General features: G+C 38.7%; 1 protein-coding gene across 4 annotated transcripts in view; it reads left to right on the top strand.

Moving 5' to 3' along the window:
- Nucleotides 1-1731: 1731 nt before the first annotated feature.
- The window catches only part of LOC111934608 (uncharacterized), a 76339-nt gene continuing 64079 nt past the window's right edge, over nt 1732-13991 (top strand). Inside the window, exons 1-4 of one of the 4 annotated variants that reach the window (XM_086847081.1) lie at nt 1732-1804; nt 1908-2071; nt 6993-7037; nt 8900-9031. The gene's annotated coding sequence lies outside the window, so the exon portion shown is untranslated. Of the gene's footprint in view, nt 2099-6992; nt 7038-8899; nt 9032-13991 lie in introns of all 4 variants that reach the window. The other 3 variants (XM_086847080.1, XR_015275206.1, XR_015275207.1) reach the window with 3 other exon arrangements.

Below are 13991 nucleotides of genomic sequence, written 5' to 3'. Positions count from 1 at the left end.
GTAACACAGCCTGTTGTGAGATCTTGTTGGAAATCCAAACATGTGGCAATTTACGAGTGTCAGCAGAATTTTTTAGACTTGTGTGGCAGTACGTGCTGTGCGCTAGATGTTGGAATCTGACCCTTCGGCTTGCCACAGTGGTGTCCCAGGAAAACCATGGAGAGTTGCCTCTACTCTCTTTTCTATTTACTTCCTTTCCCTAATATTCTTCAATATAATTTACCTATATTGCAATTTGTACATGTTCTGCCTGAAGATTGCTTTTCACAATCTGAAATCCTGCCTAAGACCTCTCTATTTTATCAATCAATTTTGATCTTTTTGTTTTTCTTTGTACAATTCATGCTTTTTTTATGGAATTCTTGACTAACTGAAATAGAGTTGTAAAGGAAGAGGCAGAAAATGGTAAAGGCAATAAATGTATTTTTTCTTTCTCATCCCAATCTTGCAACAATTAGTATTCTTTAATAAGAATTTATTTATTTTGTTTTGCCTACAAAAGATGAAACCAATTTCTAAAATCCAATTTTAATACCTGTGTGTTGCCTAACTGGAGCAGAAAGCATCATAGATCTCAAGCTGTTTCATGACAAAACAGACTTTGCATTCAGCCTTGAAACAGGGTTTCTGGTTATTCCTATTAAGAACAGCATAAATAAATCTGAGCACACTGCCATGTAATGTTCAAGTAGAAAATAGTCCTATTACAGACTGGCTTGTCTGAAACTTGGGTTTGGCATGTTTAACATGTTTTACATCACCAGTTTTTGTTACAGCTGTTGGCACTAGACTGCAAGATGATTGAGAGGTTTTGATGACCTCAGCTTCTGCAGTTTATTGAGTCATCCAAACAAATAAAGAGGTTCTGTCAAGTAGCTTGCTCACATCTGCCTTACCTGTATATTTTTATGGTCTAGTATAATTGTAATTTGAATTTTAAGTGTCTATCAGTAAGGGAAAGAGGGAGAAGAGAGAGCTCCTATTCTGTGGCTGAAAGGAAAGGGAAAAAACCACCCTGGCTACCATCTCTATTGAATACATAATGAAGGGCTGAGAAAACAACCTTTTAATGGCCTTAAGATTTGGTCCAATTAATAAAATAAGCGTATTTTCATTCTGAAGATCAGTAGTAGTCAATTATTATGAATACAGGTATTGCTGAAATTTCATAGAGAGGCAGAAACAGTGAGAGTGATGTATTCATCTGAAGGAAGCAGATTGGTTTTATGAAAGTATTTTTCCCTAGGCCAGTGGCATATCCAGAGTCTCCTAATTCTCTGCTAGTATCCAGATGGTTCTGCATTGCAGAGAGAACAATGCCATTTTAACAACACTTTATTATTTCTTCAGAATTGGAGCTCTTTCAGAGAGCTTTTTCCTCAGTTCTCATCTGACATGGGACTGATAGGACACGTGATAAATGACAAAACTTGAAAACTCCAAGGTTTTATTTTTTCTAAATCAGATAAAACTCTGACTTTCACAAATCCTTGTGGTGTGGTGGTAAAACTGATGGTTTGAGCCAGGTTGAAATTAGAGAGAAAACAGCTTTCCTGTTGGCATTTCAACACATCTATCAGGCAAGTAGGCTTTGGCACAATGGGAAAAAGAGAAGACCAAAGCAACATTGAGCAGCTCTGGTGATCCCCAAAGCCCTGTTAAAGCAGAAGTCAGTAAGATTTAGCACAGTGGAAGGGTGTATCACTTTCATTCCCCCAGCCGGATATCCCCGGGCCTGGCCCCGGGCCTGGCTCTGCCCACAGAGCTCAGGCAGTGCTGAGGATCACATTCAGAGGGCAGGAAAGTGTTTGGAGATGGAATGCTCCTATTTTCTTTTTTCTTTGGAAACTGTGACATAGCACACAATGCCTGTAGGTGTTAGAATCAGTTGTTTCTTGCATTTTCAGAGGACCTGAAGCCAGCAGGAACTTGGTAAGGCCTATGGAGACCGGTGGGAGGTCTGTGGCCGTATAACTCCTCTGTGCAGGGCTGCTGCCTAAAGCACATCGTATCACCTCTTGGAAAGCATCCAGCTCACCCGGTTACCTGCTGCTGGCCCTAGGAGCTTATGGTAAATGTGTCTTCCTGGCAAGTAAAGGTATGACTAGATACCACAAATATGAGGTGCAGCTAAAGCTAACTGCATTTCCAGGTAACATCTTGTAACCCCTGTGCCATGCCTGGAGCTCATCCAGGGAATTTGCATTTGTGTGTGTGTAAATCCAAACAAACCATCCTGAATGGGCAATCAGGGGCTTTTTCAGTACCAGCACTCAACACATTGCAGGCTTCAGGGAGACTTGATTAGATCACATTCTAGAGATCACATATAGAAACGCAGCTTGCTCTTTTCTTACAGATCAAAAGGAAGGGTCAGAGTACTCTGAGTCATGACACAGAAATTTTCTCTTAGATTAGGAATTTGCTGTGTAGTAGTTTGGACTATTTTATCACCATCAACAAAATACTGGCACGGGCCATTAAAATGACAGTCAGCTTGGCTGGATCTCAGTCTGGGGGAGTTTGCAGTGATGCCAACAACTCAGGAGTGCACCAGAAGTTGTTTTAAAGTACTGAAAAGCAACGTGTAAACAGTGAGCAAATACATAAGTAAATGGAGAATGAAGTTGCCACCAGCTGTCCTTCTGTGCAAGCAGGAAAATGCATGTTTTAAAATGTGGCTAGTAGCAGAACTCTCTTTTATTTGCTGTCTCAGTGAGTACCCAGCTTTCAGAAATCCAAAGCTGATCATTTTCAAGTCCACCTTCGCAATATGTCTGTTAAAGCTGCTTCAGAAATAACCCTTATGGAAAATAACAGAAAAAAGTCACACCGTCCTTCAAGTTAATATTTTCCTTGTGATTTTAATTCAGGTCCTGGTCAGAAGCTAATGGGATTTATTCTCCTTTGACTTCCACAATTTTTGAATTCAGTCTTTAGCATGCACAAATTCATGAAAAGCTGTGGAACATGTTTATTCCCAAAATGAAGCAGTCTTACAGGCATTTCTCTTTTTTTTCTAAGGCTACCCTTTTCTCTCTGGAATAAAGGTGTGGGCAACAGGCCATGTTTCAATGTCTGAGACCATCTGCCAATGCAAACAGAAAAAAATTAATTATGAATGGTGTCTTCCCATGCTAAATCATTTATTGTAAAGGAGTTTTTCAGCTTGTTTGTAATGGCTGTAGCCTAAGGGTGCACACTGTATAAATTGCCTGATTACAGGATACAGAACACTTCTAAATAGGCCTCAGATGATTAGGAGAGGGGAAAGAAATTAAAAAGGCCATTTCCCTTTAGGTATGCAAATGGATTGCAGAACAATAGACAAAGATATGAAAGACCATGATAAAACATACCCTCTTTTCTTTTGCCTTAAATGATGTACTAGGCAAGTAGCAAGCTTCATTACGTGTGTCAGCTGAGATGTGAATTGTTTCATAATTGAAACAATGCTGTTTCCAGATAGTGCATGTTAGATTTCAAGATAAAATACCAGTTTTTGTGTCCTCAAGCAGTTTGGGGTTTGCTGCCTAAATCTGTTTTAGGAATGGTTACATTTTGACCTTGGTTTAATTTAATTCTTTCTACTTTAGCTTCTTTTGAGTTACCTCTTCAAGTAGAAATGACTAAATTTGCTTTTTTTCACACTAGATCCTCCTCTCAAGTCACAGGTGATGTGTCTGCCTCTCCTGAACAGCCAGTGCTCGTATTTTACTGCCTGCTTGAAGGTAGCTAGGTGTTTTGACAGTTCAGTGAAGGGCAGGAGCCATCTCCTAGTCTGTCACACCCTTACACATATCTTCACTCCCCCTTTCCCATAGCCTTACACACATACACATCTGTGTGGGCCAAGCATCTGCTATTTCCTGGGAGCTTGAATATTTGGGGAGATAAGAATTTAAATTTCCTGGTACTAAAGTAACTCAAATGTCTTAATAGTCAGCAGCAGCTCCAAGGAAACTGAAAGGTGAGAGGTGATAGATAATGTTGCTTTTAAGTATTGTTCTCCCATGACACATAGGGTCTTTGGAGTTAAAGTGACTATGGAAATTTGTCAGAAGTGGGTGCTAAACACCTTTGAAAAATTACACCCCCATAACTCCACATTGCTGTGTCTCAAGTGTGCAGCAGACAGGACACTGAGAATCACCAGATGGAGTTTAAAATTTATCGTTTTTTAAATAATTGATCTTTAAAAAACTTTTGAAATCTTATTAGTCTGCTATATTAAGCATTTGGGTTTAAGATTCTCCTCACAAGAATGATGTGTCAAAAGTAGCAGGGATCAGGACCCCAAAGCCAGTGTAAACTGAATTTTTGGATAGCCAAATCTAGAATTCTCCTATATAAAAGGCCAGTAGCTGAACATAAAATTTGAACTTGTTCTAAACCTATTGGATTTGAAAACCTCCCACTATTTAATCTCCCTGTATTTTTCTCTATTTCTCACAGCAAGTTGGCAAGCTTGCAAGTTTGGCCAGAGGTAACTTAATGAAAGCTGAATCATAATTGTATCACAGTTATGGGGAGCTCAGTTGTACATGAGAACCAGAGATATTTTGGTGTGCGTCCCAAAGAAAAAATCAAGATCATGATTTAGTTATTTATCAACTCTACGTTATTTTTGTAGATAAATATTTTATTTTTCATAAGACAAGTAAGCAAACAAGGAATTGAAAATATTCTCCACATATGTGCACTGTGTCTGTATGGTTCAGTCTGCCCTACTTTCTCTCTTCAGTCTTTCTCCAGAGGAAAAATGTATCTGCAGGTGCATGTGCAGGTGCTTACATGTAGAGCCCAATCCTCTGATCCAAATGCTGAGTCTAGGACTGTTCTTACTCCCATTTGGAATCTATTGATCATTGTTATATCTTCCTCTGCTTAGGTCAGGCCACCAGGTCAGCCTTCAGCTCCTTGCAGTGGGCACTTCTTCTTTCAGTCAGATGCAAGGCAGAAAGGAGTGGAGAGGGGGAGGGAAAGGAGAATTTTATGATGCAGTCATCTGGGGCTTGCAAGTACTGTAAATTGGGATTTAGAGTGATATCACTATTCTTTCATTTATTTCACCAAGTAACAAGGGAAACAGCACTTTGAATGTAGTACTAATGAATAAATAATGCACTCATTTGAAAGCTGGAGTTGAGATTGAGAAATATATCCAGCATTTTTTAGTGGGCCTGAAGTTCCATTAATGTGCCAGCTCAGAGGGAGGACCCATGCAGGGAGATGCACTTGGTGCCCATGTGGCCCTACAACCTGCCCCAGCCACAGGGAGGCAAGCCCAGTTGTTCCTCCCACATTTTTTTTCTGGCAGGTCCTGTGCTCCCCAGCCATTGCTGAACTTTCTCCACCTAAGGGATGTGACAAAAAGAGAATGTTGGTCAAAATTTGTTTGAATCTGTGTTTCCTTTTAATTAGCATCCACTGCTTATCTCAGGCTGGTGTTTGGTTGTATCCTGTGAGGTCTTTGGCCTGCTGGAACAAAGCACAATGAGGGATCACTAGTGCCTCTAGGGAAGCTCTGAACACTTTCAGTGCCCTGTGGCCATGTCCTTGGGCTGTTTGATGAATCTGCATGGATAGCTGTGGTCCATTTAGTTGTCAACAACACATCAGTGCATTAATGTGTAAAGTTTCTAGATTGTATGAAACAATATCTGATCCTCTAAACATCAAAGATTATCAAAGAGCAAAGCACTTAAAAGTTTTCTGTCCTAATAATTTCTCCTTACTCCATTCTGTCCATATTCCTTTGCAGTTCTTTCCAGGCAATCCTCCTGGGATTGTGTAGACCAGTTTACATGCATGAACAAGCTGTAATTTATTTCCTTGTGCACCTCCAAACACACTGTTGTGATTATTTTTCCTAATAATTTGAAAACAGGGTAAAAATCTGTCATGCATCTTTTCTGTCTTTAATATACCTAGCTAACAGAATCTGGAAAGGTCTAGAAGCTGTGATGAATATTTCTATTGTTTTGGAGGAGGGGGAGTGCTTTCCACAAATAGGAGTTTGTGGAATTTCCCCTCCCTGCTTCTATGCATTATAAATTCTTGATGAGTATCTAAGATCAGGTCACAATGGGATGAAATCTGTGAAAGATTATTGATTTCTTTAAGAAATGAGGAAATTTGTAAGCCATGGCATGCACTTTAATATTGGTCCTGTCTGGCAGATCAGCTGCTTGGATCTGTGATTCTCTATGGATGCAGTCATTTCAGGATCCCTATCATCATTCAGACATGAAAAATTATTTTTAAATGGATGTGTAATAGACTTAATTTTTATAAAATTAATATTTGCAGTTAGCATCAACAAATACATTTCATTTCATTTGATGTTTGTGTTTTTCCTTGTTCCTAACTATTAGATAGATGAAAAGCTTTGAATCCAGCTTGAAATATGGTATTATATATCCTACATTAGGTATCTTTGAAATAGCATGTGTGGGTGTTTATGACAGTTTTGAAGATTGATGATTGACAGTCACTCCCATAAAAAGTAGTAATATGAAGAATGACTTGTTTCAAGAATTCTGAGAACATTCCTTACTTTAATTTTTTTTCCTTCTTTTCTGAAACCCGAAAAATAGTTTTATTTTTTAAGAATAGGAAAATATGAACAAAAAGACACTTCATTAGGCTAATCTGCTATTTTTTTTTTTTATTTTACTGCCTGATATGAAAAATCAGCTTATGTTCTGCCTCCTAATGTCATGCAGAGTCCTTTTCCAGGTCTTGTTTATTGTAAGCTCAATACTACATGATCCTTTCTACTCCACAAAACCTCGGCAAGGTAAACTTCAAGCTCTGCTTTGCCCTGCTTAAACTGCAATTTTTATTCAACCTCTAAGAACCTGAATAGAACCTTCACCTTCCTCAGCAAGTGCTTTATTTAATACCCAATGATAAAGGAGGATCTCTAGGACCACAAAAATAAATTGTCAGCATAAAAACAGCAAAGATATTTTCTTCTTGTCTTACAGGACAGATTGCTTCTCAAACGGTGTGTCCAGGCAGAGAAATAAAAGGTGAGATCCTCATTGTGAACCTGTGTCTCTTACCCTAATCTTCTGTTTAAAATAGGGGGAATGATTTCACTGCAAATATTATGTCTTTAAGGCTTTCTAAGTCATATTTGTCAATTGACTTGGGCATACGTAGTTGCTAATTAGAGGGAAATTCTGTGTTGGGCTTCTTGTGTTACACAGCTCACAAATAACGACCAGGCTCTGCAGAAATGAAAGGTTTCTACTCATTTTGTGATGAAGCCATTGTGCATCTTGCAGTCTGAAACCTTTTATGCTTACTTTATACAGTAAAAAGCTCTTTCTATTTCTAGGTCACCAGTACTTCAGCCCACATTTTGTGAACAGAAGCAAAATGCCACCATTTTTGCTAGCTCCTGGGTGTTAGTTCTGTGTGTTTTAATAGGAAAAATGGGCTTATGTGTTGAAAGACTGATAAATAACTTGTGAAAAAAATTAGTTACTGGCATACTCTGAATGGCCTGTTGTCCTCCCATCATAGTAAGACTTCATCATAGTATGAATCACTCATACTGTAACAACATATTTCAGGTTGCATATACCTTTGCATTTCAGAAGAGTGACAAACATGGTATTTTACGATGCTGTGCATGACTGATGATGCAGGAGTAAGTAGGAGTAGGAAGTACACTGTAGTTATAAAGATGTTTTAAATGAAACCTCAAAAGCAATCAGCCAGTGGATTTTATTTTCTGATTGTTTTGTGCTTGAGAGAGTGGGAGCAAAAACTGGGCATCATTTCAATCCTCATGACTGTACTTTCCTGGCATGCATTTACACAAGGACACAATTTATTTTTGTCTCTATGTTTGAAAACTAGGGACTTAGGTTTATCTGGGTCATCTGCATATATTTTTACAAGCCAATGCCAGTGTGAGGTTTCCTTTTGGAAAGAGTGTTCACTGGTAAGGCTCAAGTTCTGCAACTCTTTTCGTGTCAGCTTCTGTGGTATGTTTGTCAATTTAGTGACATAAGATACACAAAAGCTGGTGGGGAAAAGATAACCTTAGATAAAGTTCCTCTATGTCTAATATAGCACAACTGATTTAGGAGACTGTTGCCAACTTCATGTCTGCCACCAGCATTTCACAAAAGCTTTTGAACCCGGATTATTTTACAACAAACTTCATAGTATGGTTTCATAAACAGTTCCTGTAGTACAACTCAGAACGAAACAAATTGCAGCAGTAGATGGATGCAGCATCCCAACACAGGAGACTTCCTTCTGGGAAACTGAGCTGAGATGGGCTCCCACTCATCCTGTTGGTTACTTCCATGGCCAGCAGATACAGGGGAAGGATTCTGGAGCTGTTTCTGCAGTGTTGGACCATGGGCTGGTGCATAAGAGCACCTACCTGCAGGCTGAACATGGGTTCTCTTATGCACACTGATCTTTGTTTGAAATGCTGTATTTGAGTGTCCATGCATGTCAATCCTGCATGTGCTAGGAACAATTATGTGATCAGTAATAAACCTACAATTATATCTCTGTATTCAAATTGCCACATACTGGCAAGGAGGGAGACAATCATTGAGAGAAAGAAATTCTACCAGGCACATTGTTTTAATACTGATCATTTCACGTGCTCATGTGAAATGTCTCAGTCCCGTTCCAAGAGAGGCATCTTTAAATGTTCCCAGCTTAATTTTTCAGGCTACATTAATGGACAAGATAGACTTAACATTCTTTGAAACAGGAATTTTCCTTTAGGACTTTACATGTACTCTAAATAAAATCAGTTTAGAATCTGATCAGAAATGAAGCCTGTTGCTGATACAGTATCTATTTTCTTTAGAGGTGGAGGCAACTGTGAAGGTTCCCTGACTTTACTCTGCTCCTACAGGTTTTTGTGAGGCCACTTCTGTAGATTTCAGCACAGAAGAAGATTAACTGCAGCACAGGAACAGAAATGAACAGTCAGCATTTAAAGGAAATACAAGAACTTCTATGCCTTACTGTCAGAGAAAAACGTCAGGTAATTACACCTTGAGCAACACTAAGATTGCATTTCAGTGATTATTAAGACAACAGATATCTTTGAATTTGTTTCTCAACTGTCTCTTGCCTGTAAAAGTGCGAGTTTATTGTCAGATTCACTAATGACTTCAAACAGCCTTTATGCTGTTTTATAGATCAGCTATAACTTCAGGAAAACTGGGACCTTATCCAGTGCCAGTGCTGGGGCCTGGGCTTCAGCAAAATCATTCATTGACACAGTGTGACCAATGCTCAGTGTGCCTGTAGCACAGAAACTATTCTTTGAATGGTTAAAACCTTTTGTTTTGGGGTGAAGGATGGGGTTTGGGGGTGGATTTTTTTATAAAAAGCATCCAGCTCAAGTGGCTACCTCATATATTAACAGTGAGCTAAAATATCTTATGACTGTTCAGAGATGATTTCCCCCCCAGAAAAGAAAGACCAAAAATTCTGGAGTCTCACAGAAGTCAGAAATCACAATTGGTATATCTACTAGTGGCATTTATGATCACTCTTTTGAAACAGATTTATTAAACAAATCATTTTTCCTTCCTTGTAACTGCAAAGTTCTGACATTAGGATGGGTAAGTAACACTCACAAATTATAGCAAATGATTTCTTAGGAACTGTCCTTTTCTCATTCACATATATGTACATATGCACTGTTTTACCTTGGTTTTCAAGCATCATGTGTTTGTTTAAAAGAAAAGGACACACACCTTGAAAATCAGTTGTCAAACAAAGTGCTTGAATTCCAGCCGAGCAGGATTCCCAAAAGAGCAATCCTTGCCAGTTTGTATTATGGAAAAGCCTAATTCTGACACACTGTTCTGTGTAGCCTTGTCCACACACTAAAGCAGCCTGAATTAATTCTCATGTTTGAGTCAATCAGCTTGGGAGTTTTCCTGAAGGCAGGTGTTTCAAAGTGCATGCAGTTTTAATGAAAAGCGAAGATAGCTGTTTTCAAGCATGTAGAGCTAGAATTTCCCAGAGGCTGCTGTACATATACTAACCCATTAACAGTTAAAAAAGTAAGAGTCTGTCCGGTGTCAAGTATGTCTGGTAAACCAGCTTTACAAAGGCGAGAAGCTTGTCTCTGACCAGCTCTCTTTTCCCCTTTGTCTGATGCTGTCATGCAGGCTCAACAGTAAAATATTGTACTTTGTGTGTTTGCTGTGACACCAATTGTCATCTTGGTGTTATCTAGTTACTCCTTGACTCTGTTCTCGCTGAATGTTGTTCCTCGTTGTGATAGATTTGCTCTTCTTCATTAAGAAATAGGAAAGGACTTTAGTGGGATTAGATTGTTAACCACAAAACAAGGAATTTCCAAATCTTAGGAACGTGGTGTGCATGGTCCACTAACACTGAGTGTTAGTATCTGCATTGTGCTTGTTTAGCTGAGAGAGTAATGAGGGAACGTTTGAGAGAGGTAAGATTCAATGGGGACAGACTGTCCTTAGACTTTGTTTATATTTATTTAGTTCATAAACTTACATAATAAAACAGTTTCTGTCTACATAAACTGTTTTCTGAAATTGCTTTAAGAATATCCATCTAAGGTGAGTTTGGGTGCAGATGGGGACAAATCAGTATCTCAAGCATGCCATGTATATTCTAAGATTAATAGGAAAATCTTTCGGTGTGGTCTGATTGCATCATCGATGCACCCTTCCTATTGAGGCAACTTGCTTTTGCAGCTGCTTGATATAAATTCCTCGCATATGTCTTAGTCCACTCGGTTTATTTTTATAAACAATAAATAGCCCAACATTCCTGCAGTGTTTCCCTTCCCTGGGACAGTCCCATGGAGCCGTTTGCCACGAGGACGGTGGCTGAGATTAGTGGCGTTTGCACAGATGGCGGCCATCGTTTGGGAAATCTCATAAATAGTGGAACACGTGGACCTTTTCCTTCCCCTTCAACATGATCACAATAGATTATGAGGGCCTACAAATCACTACCAGATGATATTAAGTTGCTTTGATAACACTCTGGGTCCCTTCCGGTGTGATATTTTTCTTCATTAGAAAGGATAGCTCAAGCACACCAAATCCTCTTACTCTTTTCTCAAAATTTATAGATCTCAGTCTCTAAACTAATTGTTAGTTGCACAGCATGCCTTAAGCTGTGCCCAGACACAGCAATTACATCCCCCAGCCCTGATTAAAGGCACAGAGGAAACAGAAGTGCAAAGAAAATGAAACACTCTTGGCTGTTTGGGCAGGATGTCATTGCTGTTGTTTGCCTTTTTTGACATTTGTTGATAAAAGTGAGAAAGGAGGTCAGTTATCCATCACTGACCCTTGTTCAGTGCCAAAGATGTGACAGGCTTGTCTCAGGCTACTGACTCCGTTTATGAAATTATAAACAAAAAGGGGTTTCTAAGCCAGTGTGCTTCTTTTCTATTAGCAGCTCAAGAATTTCTCCTTTTTCCCCTTCCTAAATTATATGGCTTTCTGTGTCTTTTAAACTCATTTGCTTCTGTGTGTCTGCCTAATACTACAAATATCTTTGTTCATGAACGAGCAGGGCTGTACAATCATAAAAGCTCTACAAATTATCTTGAACAAGGAAAATATTTCTCCATATTCAGGCATTTCTTATAAAATGTTTCACACCTGTAAACAGCAGCTTCTAAAAGTTGTGCTTTCCTTTTGTGATTTACAGTAACTTTATGGTTGATTGTGTGCTTTAGCAGTCAAAGTCAAGATTTTCAGGGGAAAATGGGAAAACACTATTTGCATTCACCCAATATCTGAGGTAGTCATTCCCAAGTTTGTAAATGTGAAGTGGAAGTACATGTTTTTAAAGTGTTGAAATGGCTTAAAAATCATATACAAGCATCTAAAAATCAGATGGAAGGCAGCAGCAACTTTCTTGCATTAAATCAACTTGTGTTTTCAGTGACGTCTCTGCTAATGTTTCCAGTCTGCTGGGAATTATCTATTTCATAGAGCAGTTTGTGGAAAAGACACTGTATTGTATTTTAAATATTTTAGCCAGGACTGCCAGACACTTCACATTTTGAAGTCTTTGTTTAACCAGTTTCTCTAATTGCTTTATGTGATACACTAACACTGCCTCATACTAAACAGATGGGTTGCACAAAGGATCAAACCATAATCTCATGGTGTCTATAAGGAATCAGAAACAAACAGATTAAATATTTTTGAAAGTAAAAATAATTTTTTCTTATTTTTTTTCACTTCATATTGTTTTCTCCCTTTTTAAGACACAGAAGGATTTTCTATTAAATGACCACACCCAGTCCCAATGTTTAAACATCTGATATAATCAGATGTACATGGTTTTCCATAAGTAATAATAAGTGGTAGCTGTTGCTGTCCTTTGTGTCCGTGCACCACGACTGAGCGGAAGAGAAGCTTTCAGCAGTCACTGTCTCTTAAAATGACCAAACATCAAAGAAGTTCAGTGAACTCGAAATTATATCAGGAAGTAGATCAGACAAAACCTTACTTGTGTGCATCTGTAGTTTCCCCCGTTCTGTGCTTTTAAGTGGATTTAGTTTCAGATATTCTGTCTGTGGAAACTGTACACTTGCAAAACTACAGGTCACTCCCCCGTGAGCCTTGGTCCCTTGGACAGTTTTATGATTGCTGTGGAAGGCTGACTGATCAGGTATTAGTAGAATAATACAGTAAATAAACAGCATGCAATAAATTAAAGCTTCTCACTTTGAAGTCTTTGTTTAACCAGTTTTTTAATTGCTTTATGTGAGACACTGACACAGATGGCTTCATGGTGCAAAGATTGGTTGCACCATGGATCAAATCTATAATCTCATGCTGGCTGTAAAAAATAAATACCTAAATAAATAAAAACAAGCAAAACAAGCTAACACACTATTTAAACAACGTGCTTATGGCCTAGGATCCCCACAAAACTGCTCTAATGAGTGAACATTGCCAGCATGGGAGCCAGTGTGTTAAGACCCTACAGAGGAAAGCAAGCATGAAACCCTGTATTACATTCCCACAAGAAGCAGTGATGAGCAGAAACCTATTTTCAGGTGCAGTGAGTTTCTATCCTTCTCAGATAATTGGAATTATAAAGACAGATTTAAGATTATATTTGCTAAATGCAGATTGCCTCATGCTTGAAACAATCCTTAAGCCAGATCCCATGCAGAAAAGACATGTCCCTGTCTCACTGTTATTTTACCAGTCATCATTAACCAGTGTTGCTGGAGAAGCCCTGCAAAAATAAAAAAACCCAAAAAATTCCAGTAGCCTTTTGTCCAACCTTAGATGGCAGATAGAGCTGTTGAGACATGTGAAGGGGTGATTCCTCTTTTCTTGGCCAAGACCATCAGATTCTCCCTATATTCCTTTCTATAGCATGTCTATATATGTGTTGGCCTGTGGAGTTCAGAAATCAAAGAGGGGTTTTTTTGGGTAGACAGAGGGAGTGAAAAACCCTGATTTCTTCTGTTCCCTTGTTGTTTAAGAACCTTACAGGAAAAAGGAAATCCACTTTGACATTCTATTTTCAAGCTATCTATAAATTATTTTCTGGAACATTTCTTGAAATAAACAGAATGCACAAGGTCTGACAGCTCTCCACATGTGCTTTTGGTGCAATGGGTGAATGTAACTACTGTTCCTGTAAGACAAGGCAGAAGTGAGACATTACATGCCATGTGGGAGAGGCTGTTAACAAATTGGTGGAAATGGTTACGGTTTTCAACTTGTCAAGCATCATTTTCTTAGCTTGATGACACCTTGTAAGACCAATAAATAATTTATGGGGTATCTAAATGTTTCAAATAGGAGTTTAAGGACTGGAGGAAAGAGGTCTAGGGTCTCATAGTTAATCCTATTCGAGCAGCTTCTTATTAAAACAGCCCTCCACAAATTGATTACAGCTGCAATCCCTTTTAAGAAGGATTATTTAAAAATCCCAATTATAAAGACTATTTGTAAAGAGTAAAATAC

Source organism: Cyanistes caeruleus, chromosome 12, assembly GCF_971803275.1.
Source record: "Cyanistes caeruleus chromosome 12, bCyaCae1.hap1.1, whole genome shotgun sequence".
Lineage (NCBI taxonomy): Eukaryota > Metazoa > Chordata > Aves > Passeriformes > Paridae > Cyanistes > Cyanistes caeruleus.
This window is presented reverse-complemented; position numbering and strand designations above follow the sequence as displayed.